General features: G+C 48.6%; 1 protein-coding gene across 2 annotated transcripts in view; it reads right to left on the reverse strand.

Annotated features, from left to right (window-relative positions):
- The window catches only part of COL5A1 (collagen type V alpha 1 chain), a 159,959-nt gene that overhangs the window by 122,719 nt on the left and 19,505 nt on the right, over positions 1-17,735 (reverse strand). The gene's annotated exons all lie outside the window — the stretch shown is intronic.

Below are 17,735 nucleotides of genomic sequence, written 5' to 3' on the forward strand. Positions count from 1 at the left end.
TAACAGGTAAACCCACAGCCACGCCTCAAGGTATAAACAAGTTATGGCAGAGCAGCATCCCAGCACGGTGCTCTGGCAGTCACAGGTTTTTCGTGCTGCCCACAGGCTCGCCCAGACCCCAGGAGAGTTTGTGCACAGCATCTAACCCTGCCTGGGGTGAAGGCAGGTACCACCGGGCATGAATGCAGCACAACTCCAGTGCAGGCAGACAAGCGCACCCTCTAACTCAGCCCAAGCCCAGGCAAATCCCATCAAACGATGGCCCTACCTCGCAGGCATCCCCCCCATGACACACAGATTTCTGCACAACCACCGGTGCAGACAGGTGTGCAGCTGGATCACAGAATCATTTAGGTTGGAAAGACCTCTAGGATCATCAAGTCCAATGGCCAGCCCAACACTACCCCCTGCCTCCTAAACCATGTCTCAAAGTGCCAGTGTCTATACCTCTTTTAAATACCTCCAGAGATGGTGACTCCACCACCTCTCTGGGCAGCCTGTTCCAATGCCTGGGTAGCCAACACTGCACAGACTTCACAGAAGAGGAAAAATCTGCACAGGCATTTTGACTAATGACATGAAGCAAAAGGCTTCTTTCCTCAACAGCTCACCTCCACCACATTCCATTACACTCCTATCGTGACTGAGGCTTTCACTGCTCAGACATTAAACTCATTAATGGAGAGTCCTTGTCACACATTCAGTGCTCCCCACACCAGCAAAGACAGGGCTGGTTCACCTCCAGAGGTTCAGGTCTTTACAACATCAATTAGGTAATGCAAGTGATGTGTCTCATTAACTTCCTAACCTGGTCTTCCTTGCATCAGGAGAGATGGTGTCTCCAAGGGTGGAATAACCAGATGCAACTTGAAACAGTTAAAAAATTATTTTGATTTTTTGACTTAATACTTCGAGCAAAGTGTTGTCAGAAGGATGAACCACCCGAACTCAAACCCCTAGCAGTGCCCAGAGCAAATGTCTGCATGACAGCTTCATTTAGCCTTGTCCAGACAATATATCACAGCTGTATTCTTTTGCCACTTGATCCATTATTTTCCCTGAAGAGTGATATTATTCAGACACTCAAGGACAGCCACACATTAGATGGTCTGATGCTTGTAACGGGTGCTAGTTTTGGCTGGGATAAAGTTAATTTTCTCCACAGCAGCTGGTCTGGGGCTGTGGTTTGGATCTGTGCTGGGAACAGCGCTGATAACCCAGGGGTGGTTTCGCTCCTGCCGAGCAGGGCTTGCACAGAGCCAAGGCCTTTCCTGCCCCTCAGCCCACCCCAGCAGCGAGGGGCTGGGGGGCACAAGGGGCTGGGGGGCACAAGGCCGGGACAGTGACCCCAGCTGACCCCAGGGATGTCCCACACCACGCGGCGTCATGCTCAGCACACGGAGCTGGGGAGGGAGGAGGAAGGGGGGACGCTCGGGGCGATGGCGTTTGCCTTCCCCAGTCCCCGTTAGGCGTGATGGAGCCCTGCTTCCCTGGAGATGGCTGAGCACCCCCTGCCGCGGGGAGGGGTGACGGAGTCCCTTGCTTTGCTTTGCCTGGGTGCGCGGCTTTTGCTTTACCTGTTAAACTGTCTTGATCTCAACCCACGAGTTTTCTCACTTTTACCCTTCCAATTCTCTCCCCCGTCCCACCGGGGGGGAGCGAGCGAGCGGCTGCGTGGGGCTGAGCTGCCGGCTGGGGTTAAACCACAGAGTGATACCCAAGACAAACCTCCTGGGCTGGCTGCCCCAGCTTTCAGCAGTATCTCAGGCCTCTCAGCACACTGCGTGGCCAAGGGTGCAAAGCTTACTACCAGCTCACAGAATGACCAAACACAACCCAGCTGCCTTCAGGAAGGTACACGGCATCCCTGCTACTGCAAAAAAAGAGGACAGATCTCCCAAAGGGCAGGAAAATAATACAGGAAAAAAAATCTTGCAAGGGGGGAAAAAACACATTGACCTCATGTTGGGATTAAGCATATTACCAGAAAGCCCAGAGAGGAAGAGGAGGAGAGGATTTGCAAGGGATGTGCCATATGCAACTAGCTACATGCATAGGGAAGGGCTAGAGCATGCAGATCAGCACTGAACACAAGGCACCCAGCAGTGGAAAGAAATAACGTGAACAGATCTTTTACAATATAAAAAGTGAAAAGTTTTGGTTACCAAGAAGATCAGCCTAATATTTGCATGGAAAATTCATGTACATTGTTAGACAGTTTTTAAAAGTTTCCACAATCCTGAGAAGTTGTACCCTCAATGAGAGATTAAAAACATATGGCAAATCCAAGTCAACACTGCAGATAATAAACCAGCTGAGAGATTCTGGCCCAAGCAGCATACAGCTGTAATGTTTCCTCATCTCTCTTACTCTTGTTAGACAGTATATGGATGACACACATTTGTCTAAGCCGTCCTTGCCACTTAGATCTTCCCACGGCTTTTAACCATGTTTTACTTCAGAGATATCTGCATACATACAGCCCAAGCTGTGTTTAAGCAACTAAAATTACAGTAAAACTTGAGCTCTGCTTCCAGTTACCTCCTTGTGCTTCAAGAGATTCAAATCAGCCAGCTCCTAAGCTGCCTCCAACATTTATTTAGGGAGGAGAGGGGGAAAAAGGCAAAGGCAAGGGGGAGGGGATGTGAATTCCAGACTCCTGACATCAGCCCGGTCCCCACGCCGGGTGCGGGGGGATCTGAGCCTTGCTCACAGCACTGCACATAAGCCATCCCGTGGCGAGCAGCCACGGTGGGGCCGAGGGGTTTGCAGAAACAAATGTTTGCAAAAGAATCCATCGACCGAAAGGCCAGTTGCTGCTGTGACAAAGAGAAGCGTGGCCATCATCTCCTTTGTCAAGGCAGCCCCAGCTCACGCTGGAGCCAGTCACAGACATCTCACCGGGAAGAAGCGTACAGTACTGGACAAGTTAAATGTTGCTTCTTGTCATTATCTTATAGCTAAAGTTATGCAGCATATCGAGGGGAAGGAAGTGTGGTATGAAAACAGAAGATCTCACCAACCCTATACATTAACAGAATGACACCACTTGCAAACCATAGAGCAACTGCTTGCCAAAAGCTCCTGCAGCAGTTATGGCAAGGTGATGGGCAATCGACAGAGCTGGACCTCCTCCAGAAGTGACTGGCCACAAGCAGGTAGCAGGCTCAGTGGTCCAGCCCCTGCTCGGAGTCCTCTGAGCAACCCCCACCCATCACCAGTGCCCTGGTGCAGCACTTCTCACTCATAAGGGATGAGTCAAGCATCTGCCTGCCTCCCCGTGCTGCTGTGAGCCTCCAAAGACAACTGGTGCATCATGAAGATGATGCAATCCATCTTCATTTATAAGATCCTCTATGCCTCCATAACTATGATGGATTAGGTCAAAGCAAGATACTGAAGTGAAACAACAGTCTGGGTATTGTACAAGAGGACTGCAAACCACGCAGGTAACCAGCAGGAGAGGAAATAGCCTCTGCTCACAGATGTGCCCAAGTGTCTCACCTCCGCTTGCTCCTGGAAATCAAAGGAGAGCTGAGGAGCCAAGCCAAAGGCCTACAGACCACCCATGTTGCACTTCATCACTAAGACCATCGGTTTGATTAGGATTTAAGCAGCATGAAAGTCTCCAGCTCTTTTCAGAAAGATGAGCTTCACCCAGGAGCAGCTTATTCCTGCCCAGCTAATTAATTTATTTCCCCTTGATTTTTCCAGCCAAATCTAAACTCAATCTCCTGTTAGGAGCTATAACAGCATCACGCACAGAAGGGCAGAGACCAGACTGACCAAAACCAGGCCCTACAGGGTATTTCTTACAAGCTTGCACTGGGCTTGGCCTTAATCTGAGAACTGAATTAGCTGTTGCTCTATGAAAGCTTTTTTTTTACTTACTATTTCACGAATACATTACCATGCAGCATTGCACACAGGATCATTCTTTCACGAGATGCACAGGGATCGCCAAAGAGGAAGGCAGCTTGGTCCCTGCTGCACCAGAGGATGGTGGCAATATGTCCAGTACATGAAAAGCCACACTCCAAAGAGCCAAAATTAGACCAAAATCAGACTAGAGGCTTCCCCAAAAGCCTTCACCCACCAGCACGTAGAGCCCTTGAGCAAGACCAAAAAGAAGCATTACTTCCCATTTCAACAGAGCAGAGATGAACAGCTCACAGATGAACCAACAGTGGCAAAAGGAGGAATTGCATCCCTAATTCCTCCATGTCTGACCAAGGCTTTAACCACAAGACCAATCTTTCTGTGTTAATCCAAGTCTTAAATAATTAATTACCTGTTAAAACCTGGAACACAGGCAGATGGTAGTAAGTTTATAACTCTACCCCCACTCAGCAGTGGCCAATAGCCACTTTTTCTTTCTCTACACATCAATATTAAAGCAAGTCAAGCAGCATTCATTGAAATAAGCTCCCTGGCTTTGGGCTGGGCACAAGCTCCAGCCAAAACAGGGTCAGCGTGGCCGTGCCCTGCCACCCTTGACCACAGCCAAACCGCCTGCTCGGACTCAGCTGTGGGATGCAGGAGCAGAAATATCCCCAAGGAACTCCAAAGGAAACCAGAGCATCATTAACATCTGAAGGTGAATATTAGAGCCCACTGAACCCCCCCTGCCTGTAGGTAAACCCCATTCCCAATGTGACTGTGGAGTTCATCCTCACCTTTCCTTTCCCTGACTCTTTAAATTAAATTTTAAGAGGAAAAGATCTTAAGCCCTGCTGATCCTTCAGGACATGTGCAATAATAAACAAGGATTTTTTTTTTTTAAACGCCATTACACTTGCTAGTCACAGAGCAGAAAAGGGGACAAGCAGCCCTTGTTTAGCGACTGCAGTGAAGGTCAGTTAGAGACTTTTTCCGTGCACCACCTACACCACAAAACCATTACGCAAAGGTTAAACAGTTTGGGTTGTCCAGGCTTGATATCAATCCCAGAACCTCCTAATTTTGTCTTCCCTGGCCAATGCATTTTGTTTGGCTTTCAGCAGGAGAAGCCACGCTGTCCTTGCTTCCCTCCTGCGAGGGCTAACGGTGCCAGCCCAGAGAGGGCACACGCCACCGGTTCCCTGCTCCTCTCATTTCATCACCCCCTTGGCTGTTGCCCAGTTTAATGGTCTTAAAAGCAGGATGGATCAACAGGAAAAGATGACATTATTCCCCCCTCCAAAAAAAAACCCTACCCAAGGACCTAATGGAAATGGTGCTATTGAAATTCATCACAAGATGGACCTGCAGCTTCTACAGACCATGCTGAAAATCCCAGCATATACAGAAATAGCCAGAAGTCATTAATCTAAGCCATATTTATGCCTGCAATAATAATTTTTAACACCTGAAGCAAAGCTATTGAATGGGCCCCAAAGCACTTTACCAAGTGTCAGGATACATAAGTGGCTTATATGATACTTGTGGGTATCCGCATTTCCAGTGTCTGAAAAATTATCAGATTACAAGTAACAAACCTCAAAACAAGTTCTCTCATCATTTTTCAAAGTCTTTAAATCCATACCCCCAAGGAAATCCGCAATATTTAAACTTGCCACCGAGTTGAAGGCTGAAGCTATTGCAGCCTTGCCGTGCCGGTGACAGACATGCTCCACGGCCCCCCCGCTTCGCGCCGCGGTATTTGGCGGTGGCTGCTCTCCCCGGCCACCCCGCACGGCCCATCAGCAGCACCGACACGCACCGGTCGAAAGGCAAAGCCAGGCATTCAAAGAGCACGGTCTGGATGCCAGCAGGTTATAGAGTTTAGATTTCCCCAACTACAGATGGTCAGTTTTATTAATCTATTATTGAAGTCCAATTATGCACAAGAAATTTTAGTAATCTGTTCTGAAAGTTGCCTCCCAGTTTTTAGCATGATCTTCAAGCTCTTCCAGCTTGATTTGAGAAGAATTTTATTTTTTCTTGAAGTGAAGCAATCACATGGCTCCAAGAGCGAAAAAAACTTTCAGAAAAAGAAAGAAACCCCCACTAAGGTTTCACAAGACTCCTCGCACATCCCGGCAGGCTGGCAACGCCACGACACTTCACTGCAGACTTCACAGTGCGTACTTAGCACGGGGATAACGGGGATTCAGAGGCCATCCAGATTCTCCAAGCCACCCACCAACCATGGTGCCAGGTGCCCCAGAGCTGCGGGCGCAGCAAGGGGCTGGAAGGAGCAGAAATGCTCTTTCTGCAGCACGGAGAACATCCAGGAAACCTACCTGGCCCAATTCCTAACCTCTCTGCTGCATTCATTTGATTGCTAGTGAGAGGCTGTGGCTTGACATTCCCCAAGATCAAAGCCAACCATTTGAGAACATTCACAGTAATAAGAGCAGCAGATGAGATCCCACACCACGCCCAGCCTCTTCCTTCCTCTGAGGGCCTGGAAAGACCACGCATCCACCAGTCAACATGAAAACTGCTTCCCCAGTCAGGCCAGCGTCCTCACTGCGAGGAGAGCTGTACCTGCAGTGGTTTGCATGCTCCAAACGAGTTAGCGCCTAGATCTACCTCTTCCTCTTCGCAGACCGCTAAGCATCCTCTGCAGCTCCACTGGAAAATGGGGTGGTTTTGGTGTATTGCTGAAAACAGATTTGTTTTTCCAACTCATCTCACCGAAATGGGCAGGAGGCCCCCGAAGATCTCAACAGACCAGAAGCTGAAGAAGTTTTAGGCAGTTTAATCCACCAAAATTGCGCGCACACCACTAGCACCGCCCAGTGCAACCCGCTGCCCATGAGACGAGAAAGCAGCTGCACTGCCACACAGCAGCTGCGGCCAAAACTGGGCTTAAGAGGTCAAAAGCTTTCCCTTTCACAAACTACCACTGCCATCTTAAGGTACATCTGTAGCTTATTCAGTCTTACCTGACAACCTCGAGCATGCTTTCAGCATCTTCACTAAACACATTCTTAGAACTCAGAGTCGAGAAAATTCCCTTTCTCCAACTTTTTGCCTTATAGTATCCTTCAAACAGGAAAAACACCCTCTTGAGCGTCCCGAGACACACATTTATTGAGCACAGCTGACCTGTCATTGTGTTAATGTAATAATTGAGACATTTGGGTGTCTGGAGAAGAGGTCACCATCCTGTAACAGCAGAGAACCAATTTTTCTGCATTCGGTTTCATAACAGCTAAAGGGCATCCAAAGACCTTCAGGACTTCATGACACAGCACTTAGTCATACTATAGCTTATGTGCAATTATTGCCAAAGATCTGAGGCCATAAGGTGAAGAACGAATAAACATTTACGTAGCCAGCTCATTCCAGGTGCCCTCTGCCACTTTCCCATCATTTAATACATAACCCACCAACCTGGGCATTTGCATCCAAGCCTCACATCACCAGTGAAGCAGGATCCCTGGGAAGCAAAGCCTTCCTATATGGGCAAGCAGTATAAAACAAACTTGCCATCTTATCCCACAGCAGGTAATGACAGTAAATAAAGTGAATAAGGATTATTTCAAGAGTAGTGTCTCCTTGAAAAGTACCACAACTCCCACAGAAAGGAGGAAAGAACAGTTTTAACAGGAAAAAAAACAGATGCACTGCAATTAACCTGCCCACAATTAACCAACTGGCTTAAATTGCCCTGTTTCTCTTGCACAGAGATTGCTGATGGCATCCAGGCTGGCTGGAGCTGGCTCCTGTACCCAGCTGGGCTGCGGCCTCACCCACGCCGCCTTGGCCAAGCCAGTTGGTGCCAGGGAGCTCAGCAGGTAAGGCGGATCTCAAACTCCCAGCTTTAATGAAACAAGGTCCACTTACGCCACGAGAGAACCTACTCCTTAAAGATGATAAAAGCAAGAGATGGAGAAATTAAGCCAGAAAAATCACTAGCGTCTGTGCTGAGGGCATTACAAGAGAGAATTTTGTGACAGACTTCCAGGTAGTCAGACGGCAAGTGTGAAGTTATCACCGTGTTTTCCCCAATTAGTATCAATTTATCCTGCACAAACAGCAGTAGGCAGAGCACTGCCCCGTCTCACTGCATTACCCTCTCAGAGAGGAAAAGAGGGCTCTGCAGGGCTGCCTGAATGCACAGCAAGAACCCATTCCCGGGAAGAGACCCAGGAGAAACTATTACACGTTTTTAAGGGAAAAAGGTGTTTTCGAACAGCAGCCCAAAAAGCCCCCCGACCTGCGAGAGGTCAGACCAGGCTGCACTCGCGCAGCGGCACCGCGGTGATCGGGGGCAGGAAGAGCCAGCTGCGACCCAGCAGCCGCACCACGCTTTAATCCCAACCCAGGAAACCCAGCCAAGGTCAGGGTCCCTCCAGGAGGGAGCTGAGCCTCCGCGCCGACAGCGCTACCGTCGGGGCAACTGCTGGGTGCTTTACTGCCCTGCCTGCAAGCCAGCTAGGGAAAACACCGCTCCGAACAGCGCCAAGCAGACCCTTTCCCTTCCATCTTTACCAGTTTTTATTTCTTTAAATGCTTTTCCGAGACAGTTTATTCCTCATGCTAAATAAACACTCGGTTTTTTTCCTTTAGAGGACCAAACAGACCAGCAGCAAGGCAGTGCAGGGCGTGCAGGGGGAAGGATGCCCTTTCTCTGGGCTTGGGGTTTCTCACCCTCCAGACAGCTGCCCAGAGGCTGACATGGACATCTTGGCTTATACTAGGAATTAAACACCAAGGGGTAAATGCTCCTGTGCCGAGATCCACAAGAGACAACCAAATGCAGATGAGAACTGGAAGCTGCTTCACTTGGGGACGTATTTCTATGGAGCCTGGAGTCTCCAGGTCATGCCTGTGGGTTTTCAACAATTTCTACTCCTTATCTCAACACTTTTCACCACTGCAGCCCTTGGATAACTGACTAAAACAAGATGGCAGGGGCTAAGACAAAATATAGACAAAATACAGACAAAAATAAGAATATAAAGCTCCAGATGCCATTGTTCAGGCATCCTTTGGATGGACTTAATACAGCCCCTTGAATTCTTCAGCATCCCAGCAGCCCTATGAAACAAGATTATATATTTGCACAAAGAAAGGCATTTTAAGGAGGAAAATTGAGGAATCTGAACTGCAGGACTGAAGATATAAAAGTTTGTTCCCTAGGAAAGGGCATAATACAGCAAAAAAAAGGGCCAGCTATAAAAGGGGTCAGATACTCATCTGGTGCACATCAGCTCCTTCCAATAGCTGCAACAGAGCTGTGTCGATTCACATTGCTCTAGATAGCTGAATATTTCACCAATGACTCATGTCATCCCCTTATGGGTGGTTTTTTTTTTTTAAAAGGCTCAAATAGTCCCAACTGTGAACAAAGGAAACCATTATGCAGAGTCAGATTCGAAAGATCGTATGCATAATCCCAAAAGGCAAAAAGAAACCCAGAATTGATACTGGGACAGCCCTGCAAGACTACATTAAATTCAAAGAATCAAATAATCTTTGTTCCTTTGAGTGTAAATCTTTTTTTTTTTAAACAATAATCAATCATTTGGGTTTCTAACAAAGCAGTGGTGTTAGCAGCTAGCAGCAAGCTAAGAGGAGGCCTTTCCTCCACAGAATATAATTAAACCACGCAAAAAAAATCTCCGTTGCAAATGCCATGCAAAACTTAAAGACACAATGCACAGAAAACAGGCAAACGTTTAGGACTTTGGGAGAAATCCCGGCCCCATTTGAAAGCAGCAAATATCCCGTTCATTTTAACGAACTGAGGATTTCAGATTCTCCCCTGGTAGCGGGGCACGGAATAAGACAGATACAGAGCTGGCTCCATGGGCACAGGGATTGCTCAGCAGAAGAAAAAGGGTGCTAAAGGGTCAGGGAGGAAGAGAGCTTTCTGATATCAGAGCAGCTCTAGCCAGGGGGATTCCTGCCCTACGCAGACGTGGGAGCCAGAAAGCAGCCAAGTGACACATCCATCACTGGGAAGTCAGGGACAGCCCGCTGCTGCGTGCCAAGAGCACACGGAGGAGAGAGCCCAAAGGAGGGGCTTCTGCCCCTTTCAGGGAGCTGCTGACCCCGATTCCCACGAATCCTAGGAAAAGGTGATGAACACGCTCCAGAGCACAGGGAAGTAGTGGCAGTGGGGTCCCCAGAAGGGCAGGTCGGAGGGTGCAAAGCCAACACACCATCCCTTTCCCTGCTCATCGATCCCTGCACAGATGGGTGAGGCTGCAATGGGATCTACACTAGGCTTCACTATTGTCCCCAGGAAGGGGACCGCAGCACATCACCTTCCTTCCGCCCCCTCCCCGCTGAAGCAAACCATCCCATCCACTCAAGAGAAAAGCACGAAGCCTTTTAAGGCAGAGCTCAAGTCAAGCCCTGCCAAACCCCCGGCCCACATCAGCACTCAGTGCGACTGTTCAGTGTCTGAGGAGTTTTTACAGGCTGTCCTGACAGCAGGGTCAAAAGAATTAGGTGAATCACCAGCTTTTGCAGTCGCTGTCGTTGCCTTTGCTCACACCCAGGCTGCAGCAGAGATGCCTCGCATACCACCCTGCCCACAGCCCCCGCTGCTCCAACCCCAGCCAGCCCGCTCCCCGGCCAGCTGGGACCCAAGGGGAGCTTTCCAATCCCCCACCAGTTGGGATCAAGTCGTTCTGGGTCCCTGTGACATTTTGGGGAGTTTCCCAGTGGAAGTTTGACTCCTGGCAGGAGTCTTGTCCTTTAAAGAAGAACTAAGAGTGAAAAGAGCCTAAAACTTTTAGAGTTATTAAAACTACAAACTCACACGCTCAGCAGATCTGCAAAAGGAAACAGTGACAGAGCATGACTCCATCTTCTGAATGACTAACTGCAAGGTCTTAAAGAGACCTCAGTTTTAGGAGCAGTTTCTGAAAGCCAGCCCATAAAGAGACGCAAGTTATGTGCCAATGAACAGGCACTCTCCTCTCCTTCCCTCCCACCTCAAGTCTCTGGTTCCTTTACTCAAAATCCCCACTTTAAAGTCCTTGCGAGGCCCTGGGATTGCCTCAGCCCTGAGGCAGCACGTGGAGATGCACCAGCAAAAGATGGAAATTGCATCCAAGGAGCCTGTCATTCTACCTGAGCAAAACCTCGGCACAGCCCTCTGGAAAGCAGCTCTGCAGGTACAGCACTGAGCTTTTCCAGGTTTGGGGGAGGGACCACTGATGTGAGATTTGTCCCCTCATGCTTTTCTTCAGGAGGTGGTGAGGAACCAGCTAGTATCTCTGCAGACACCTGACCACGTGGCCCAGCTTGGTGGCAGGGAGGGCTCGATGTCCACAGGCATCTCCTCTCCCGCACTAAGCTGTCCCGACACAGGGCAGAGCTCGCAGCTGGAGCCCAGGACCACGCACGCGGGGCTGAGCGCTGCAGGGACCGCGGACACGTCAGCATCACTCGGGGACCTCCGAGTCACACTCCACTGTGGCTGTGTTGCACAGGCAAGGCAACCCAACCATTCATTCAGGCTAACGAATGCTTAAGCACAACATTATTTACTGCTTCCATACGGGATTATTTTCTGGCTGGGCTTTACAGGACTATCCACTGCCCTTCCCCATTTCGCTGCCCTGCCATGGGACTCACACCTAAGCCAGCTGCAGCCAGCACAGGAGCTCCTGCAGCTCTCGAGCAGGTGCATTTGAAGGGTGAAAATGAAAGTTCAACCTTTTGTCTTTGCTCTGAGGAGTGCCTCGTGTTTCCAGACAATCTGGCACTTGGACAGAATTTGCATTTTCAAAGTACTTTGTAATGATCAACCACTTAATGCTCTTTCCAAGATTTAATTAGGGCCTGATCTTACAGTACATTAAAGTCAACGGAAGTTTTGCAACCAGTTTTAATGGGGTGCAGAATAGGTACTCCTGCAAGGAGAAAAGAAGCTGGCATGCTCATCTCCCAGACAGGGGGAAATAATACACGAAGACCTGACATAACAGTCTTTTTGTCAGAGCAAGCGTGAGCATCCTCCCTCAGCCGCTGCGGCAGCCAGCTGCAGTGCGCTGCCAGGGCCGCCATCTGCTCCGGCCCGCTGCTCCTAGACGCGGCAGCACATCACGGAGGGCACCTTGCTTCCTCCTTTTAGCATCCAAAGCTACTTGGCACTGAATCAAGAACAAGAAGGGCATCACCCTTTGATGAAACCAGGGAGACATGGATTAAGGCAGCTGCCTCTTCCACATGCCATCTCTCAAAACCTCCCAAACAAAAACCTTACAGAAAGAGAAATAAAATTCACACAGCTGAACAGTGGTTTTCCTGCAAAAGCAATACTTTGCAGCCCCCTGGGTCATTTTATGTGGGTCACCATCTCACTGCATCCCAGGGACGTCACTGAGCACTCACAGACATGGCACAGGAATCGCATCAGGCAGGCTGGAGCCACCGTATGCAGCCATACGGTCATGCCCTACACCCAGGAAGCCTCAAGCCCATCTACACTGGATGCTTACAGGCACCCAGCAGCCTACATGCATGTCAGGGCAGTTTGGGAACAGCACGAGGCGCAGTCAGGGCTTCTCCCACCCCCGTGCTGGTGGCTGGAAGCAGAGCTGAACGCACCAGGATGCACATAAAGCAGCCCACATCCATATGGGATGCCCAATGCCACATCTCTTCTTGACACTTCGTGGTTAGGAAAAGAAAAAAGAGCTCATCAGGCCACTTTCTAAATGGCAGTTTGTGCCAAGGGAAACAGGGCCACCCCCACAAGGGCAGGGCAAAGTATTACGTTCCCTCTCAGCATCGTCCAGCGGTCCTCGGGGAAAGTGGGAGGTGATGACGAGGTACCATCAGAGCAGGCTGGCCACAACCACGGCTGGAGCCGCTGTGGTGCAAGGACACACGGCACAAGGGGTACAGAGGGACAGGCAGCATCTATCAGCTAGACCAGTACAGTCCAGAAAAAGCAACCTAATGGACAGGCTTTAGGGGAACTTTAGCCATTCTGGAATAATACCCTCTCTATCTACAGCCTTCCCATAGCTGTATCCAGCTCTTTAATTTCTGTTGTGGTGCTGCAAGTGGATTGCCCAGCCACGAGCTTAAACACATTAACACAAGCACCTGCATAATTACAATCATTTCCACCGCGGTAAACGCTGCAGCTACAGTCAGGCTGGCAATCAGCATCCCGTGGTTGGCACATCGCATCAGCCACTTAAAAAGGAACAAAAACCACAGGAGTTTATTGCAGGGCACTACCCCACACCCGTACCAGTAGCCCAGCTGGGATGCTTCCAGAATACAGTCATTTAAGAGCTCAAGACTCATGTTCATACGCTGCGGGGTTTTTAGTTGTCCATGAAGTTAATGGGACCAAGCATAAGTAATTTTTATTTTTTAAATATTTCACTGGATTATTTTTTAAAAGCCCAACACTGAATTATTTCCAGCACTACTGTATACTTGAATATTTTGACACAAGGAAAGAAATGTAAAAACAATTCTCTCAGATGTTTAAATCAATGAACTCTTAGCATTTCCTTTATATCTAGATATGATTTTCCTCATCAAAAATATTGCCAGAAGGCAAATTTCAAATTAATATCTGCTTGACTTCATGAAAAGTGTTTCTGAAGCTTGTTTTCCAAAATTTTCTCAGGAGCATTAGCTCCTCTGTGAGTTTATACAGCCCGCATCTGCACCCACAGGCGCTGCTTTCAAGGCAAGAATAGCAGGAGGAAGAGGTGGGCCTGAAGTAACAACCCACAGCCATGAGTTTCATCAGTTCTCAGCAAACACCACAAACCAAAGAGCCGAGGTGCCCTCAAGGGTTTCAGGGAGAAACTCACCACTTCGGTTACTAGTTCCTAATGTTTTTCTTAGTTCTAATCCATATTTATTCAGCAGATCTTTTTCCCAATTAGGTGTTTAATGGAATTTCTTCATTAACACCACCAGGGAATGAACATTATTTTATACTTTAGGCCAGTTGAGGTTTCTTATTGACCAGCTATAATATATAATCTGTTGATGTCCAAACACGCAGAAGAGGCGGCTCATCCAAATACAACACTCCCGCTCCCATTCCTTTCCGATTTCCAGTCCCATTATAAATAAAACATGAGTACATGGTGTATTTCCTGACTGCCCAAATTAAGAAATGGCACATCATGAGGTTTTTGGCATCAAAAAAAAATCACAGGATTCCTCCCCACCCACCCCCATCCCCCTGGTCCGGGCAGCACCAAACAGTGGAAGGGGGTTTGTTACCATTATCTGAGCACATCAAGTGGCATTAGGGTAATATCAAGAAACACCTGTTCAGCCTTGACTGACCTTTGTGATCTCTGACCCTCGGTCATTAGAGGAGAAAGCCAACCCATTAACCCCCTCCTACACTCAGAGCAGTGTCTCCATTACAAACAGCTATCAGGAGCCAAATAGGAGCTAATTGCCCAGCACCAGCCCCCTCCTCCCTGCACCATCCTACCTGTGATGGGACACAAACCCTCCCGGAGGCAGCTACACCACCATCAGAAACCATCTCTCACTCTTGTTTCAGGAGCTGATGGGCTTTTGCTCACCATGTCCCAATATTCCTATCAGATCATGGCTTCATCCGCTTGAAAGCCACAGCTGCCGCTATGGTGTTTTGTGGCACTGACCAAGTCACACAGGGACAAGAACTGATTTTAGGAAGTTTGGGTCACAGCTGCATGATCATTGCCCCCCCCCCTTCAAATATTTCATATTAAACTGGTTACAGTGTGATTTGCACATTGACTGTTCTTGGAAATATCTGCTGCATTTAAAGCTCAAATGTCATTTCAGGTCTTCCATTATACATGAAGGAAAATTCAAACCCAAAGATAGCATCTAAATTGAAATATGCTGCTATAAAAGCTAACAAGAAATATCCAAGATACCCAATCCAAAAAGCTTTCCCAGGACTCAAACTAACACTAGCCCAGACAAATATTTACATAATAATTCGCATGGGTTTGTTTTAAATAAAGAGCCTTTTATTATTATTACTTTGGCATCAACCATCTAATTAGAGGCCTCTGACAGTTATAAAAGAAATCACAGCGAGTTCTCCCAGCAGCACTGACAAGGAAAAGTGCTGCTGGAGTGATGGGCAGCACCAGAGGCGCCACTGCCCTCCTGCTCGCCTGGGGAAATCAGGAGGGGACTGTCAGGAAGGGGACTGTCTCTCTGCCGATGCGGGGGGACGCAGGAGGGATGGCTTCTGCCTCTGGCTGACTGCGTGCTGGGGAAATACTCTGCCCATCGCTTTTCCATAAGAGGTCTCCTGGCAGGAGTGCCCGTTCACGCCTGATTCTTTCTCAGCTCTAACACCAGCACTGCGTATGATGCTGGACTGGTCACTTTTAGGCTTCTCTACTTTACATATTAGCTTGGGGGGGCTCACCTTTCCCTGAATGCAGGCAGGCCACCCAGCAAAGCAGACCTCAGCTCTGAAGTCCTACTGTAGCACGCAAACAATGTGGCTAAATGCAATCCACTTAGCATAGAAAGATCAAGATAAGCGTATGTCAAGGTACTTATGGTGGTCTTTACTGAGAAAAATGTGCACGACCCAGTTTTAAGGTAGGATTTCCAGTATACTGATGAAATGGGAAATAAAAAACCCACACCTGGCTTGCAGTAAGAAATCACCACGAGATTTGTTCAGAGACATGACATGCTTCCAGATCACACCAGTGGAGATCCCCGGGACTCCCCGCACACGCAAGCTCCCCTCATCATTCCATTATTAAAAGTGCCTCTTTCCACTGCTGGAAAGGAACCAAAATGGTGACACCACCTCCAGCTCCTCAGGTGCCTCCAGGGATCTTGCTTCAATGGGGAGCACAGCAGAGGCAGGAGAGCAGAGCACAGGCTGCAAGATCAACAGACCTGCTGACCTGCCGCCCGCCGGGGCACTCTTCCTTCTGGGCATCTTCCCAGCTGTGCTTTCTGTAACAGCTGTAGAGGTCCCCAAACCAGGTCCTTCAGGACTTCTCTGCATGGCCCCTTTTCCCTGCGGCTTGGCTCAGGCACTCAGCTCTCCAATTCACCCATCTGAGCAAACGGTCAAGTTTAGCACCTAAATCCCTTCATGCTCCTGAGCCTCTGGAAAGGACCTTCCTCTACTGACTGGTTTCAATGAGTCCCTGCAAGTCCAGCCTCCGAGCCCTACCACTGCGCTCCAGCTGCTGTTTCCCAAATCCCTTCCAACTTTGCCAAATTTTCTAAGAAAGAAAATGCAAAGACACAATACTCCCATCACAGACTGGCTCACAGCACGCAGGGAGGGCCCAGGGACCATGCTTGCTCACAGGCATGACCCTCATTTTTCAGCTGCAGCTCAGAGGTTTGACTGTCCATCTCACCCCCACATCATGCCGCTAGCCCATGTCTAGCAATGGATGGCTGAAGTACATAGTCACTTGCTGAATATCTTTTTCCTTCTCTTTTCTCAGTTTTATGGTGCTCCTGAGGCCTTTTGAGCTGGGATTCAAGTTACTGAAAGCAAGACAATCCATCAGAGCATGGCTGCGAAGGAACAGAAATGAAGCTATCCGGGGCCATAAAGCTAAGCTAGGACAGTAAGAAAAATTTCTCACCCCTCCTATTGATCTTTCCACCCTCGGGGCAGATGTAAAGAGAGGAGAGACCTCAAAGCCAGCAAATGCCGCCTTTGGAAGCTGCCACCTTCAGAATAAGGAGGCAGTGCTGGACCCAGGGCCTCGTTATCATTTGCTCAAACAAGTCTCTGTGCAAGATGTTCTCGGGAGCCTGATGGAGAGGTGACCCTCTGCATCTGCACTTGCAAGAACTCTACTTGCTGCAAGCCTATTTAACTCAAGCAAGAAGGCAATCAGTGCTCCCTCCTAGTAAAAACGTAGGTAATAAATATTGGGTAACCTTCCCATAAACCAGTCCCAAAGCACCAATAAAAATATATGAAAACATATTCCTCTGATTACTTTCCAGCTAATGAACAGAAGCAACCGAATATTTCCTTATGCAATATTCAGCTAGAATCGTGACCAGTGCTGCATTTCTTCCTGTCGGTAAGAAAAGGGCTTTGTATGTCAGTACTTCTATCTCCACACCATGTTTCTCAGGCTGTAAGCCAAAAAAAAAAGAACCAATGAAAACCCCCAAACAACCTTGCTTTGCCTCTGCATCTGGGAGATGTCAGTTTTCCAGTCTCGAGCTTATTTTCACTTGCCTGGAAGTGGTTCACGGCACGACCCCTTCATCATACTTGGAGGTTTAAAATTATTTTTAAACTTTGAGTTTAAACTTTGATCAGTCAGGCCTGTAATATTTGCAGACTATAATGATGCTTTTCATACCCTAATACATATATACTCCAAGTGCTTTCAGGAAACGGTACTCCTGGCTTCTTAACTGCAAACAACTAAGGTGGCACAGAAAAAGCATCTTGGCAGACGGACGAGGTGCTTGGCACTGCTGTGGGGTGAGCACCACCACGGGCAAGGACAGCCAGACCCTGGTAGCAGCAGGATGCTGAGCCCTTCAAACCACCATCGCCTGCTCCTGACAGGCAGCCGGGCAAATTCTCATTCCCAGGCAAGAAAACTAAATAAAGCACCGAACAAACAGCGCGACATAAAGGGTGGCACGTGCACACTCTTGGCAAAGGGGACCAGAGGGCTTAACGTCTGTCTTTCACGCTTCTGCAGAGCCACTTGGCCCACCCTTTGCACATTCAGCAGCAATTCCCACCGTGTTTTATTTTCTCTGCCTTTTCAGTCATGGTCAGTGGGCAGGAGAGGGAAGCCCAGCAAGATATTGCCCCCCTTCAACACAGATTC

The sequence above is a fragment of the Phalacrocorax carbo genome, chromosome 18, assembly GCF_963921805.1.
Source record: "Phalacrocorax carbo chromosome 18, bPhaCar2.1, whole genome shotgun sequence".
NCBI lineage: Eukaryota > Metazoa > Chordata > Aves > Suliformes > Phalacrocoracidae > Phalacrocorax > Phalacrocorax carbo.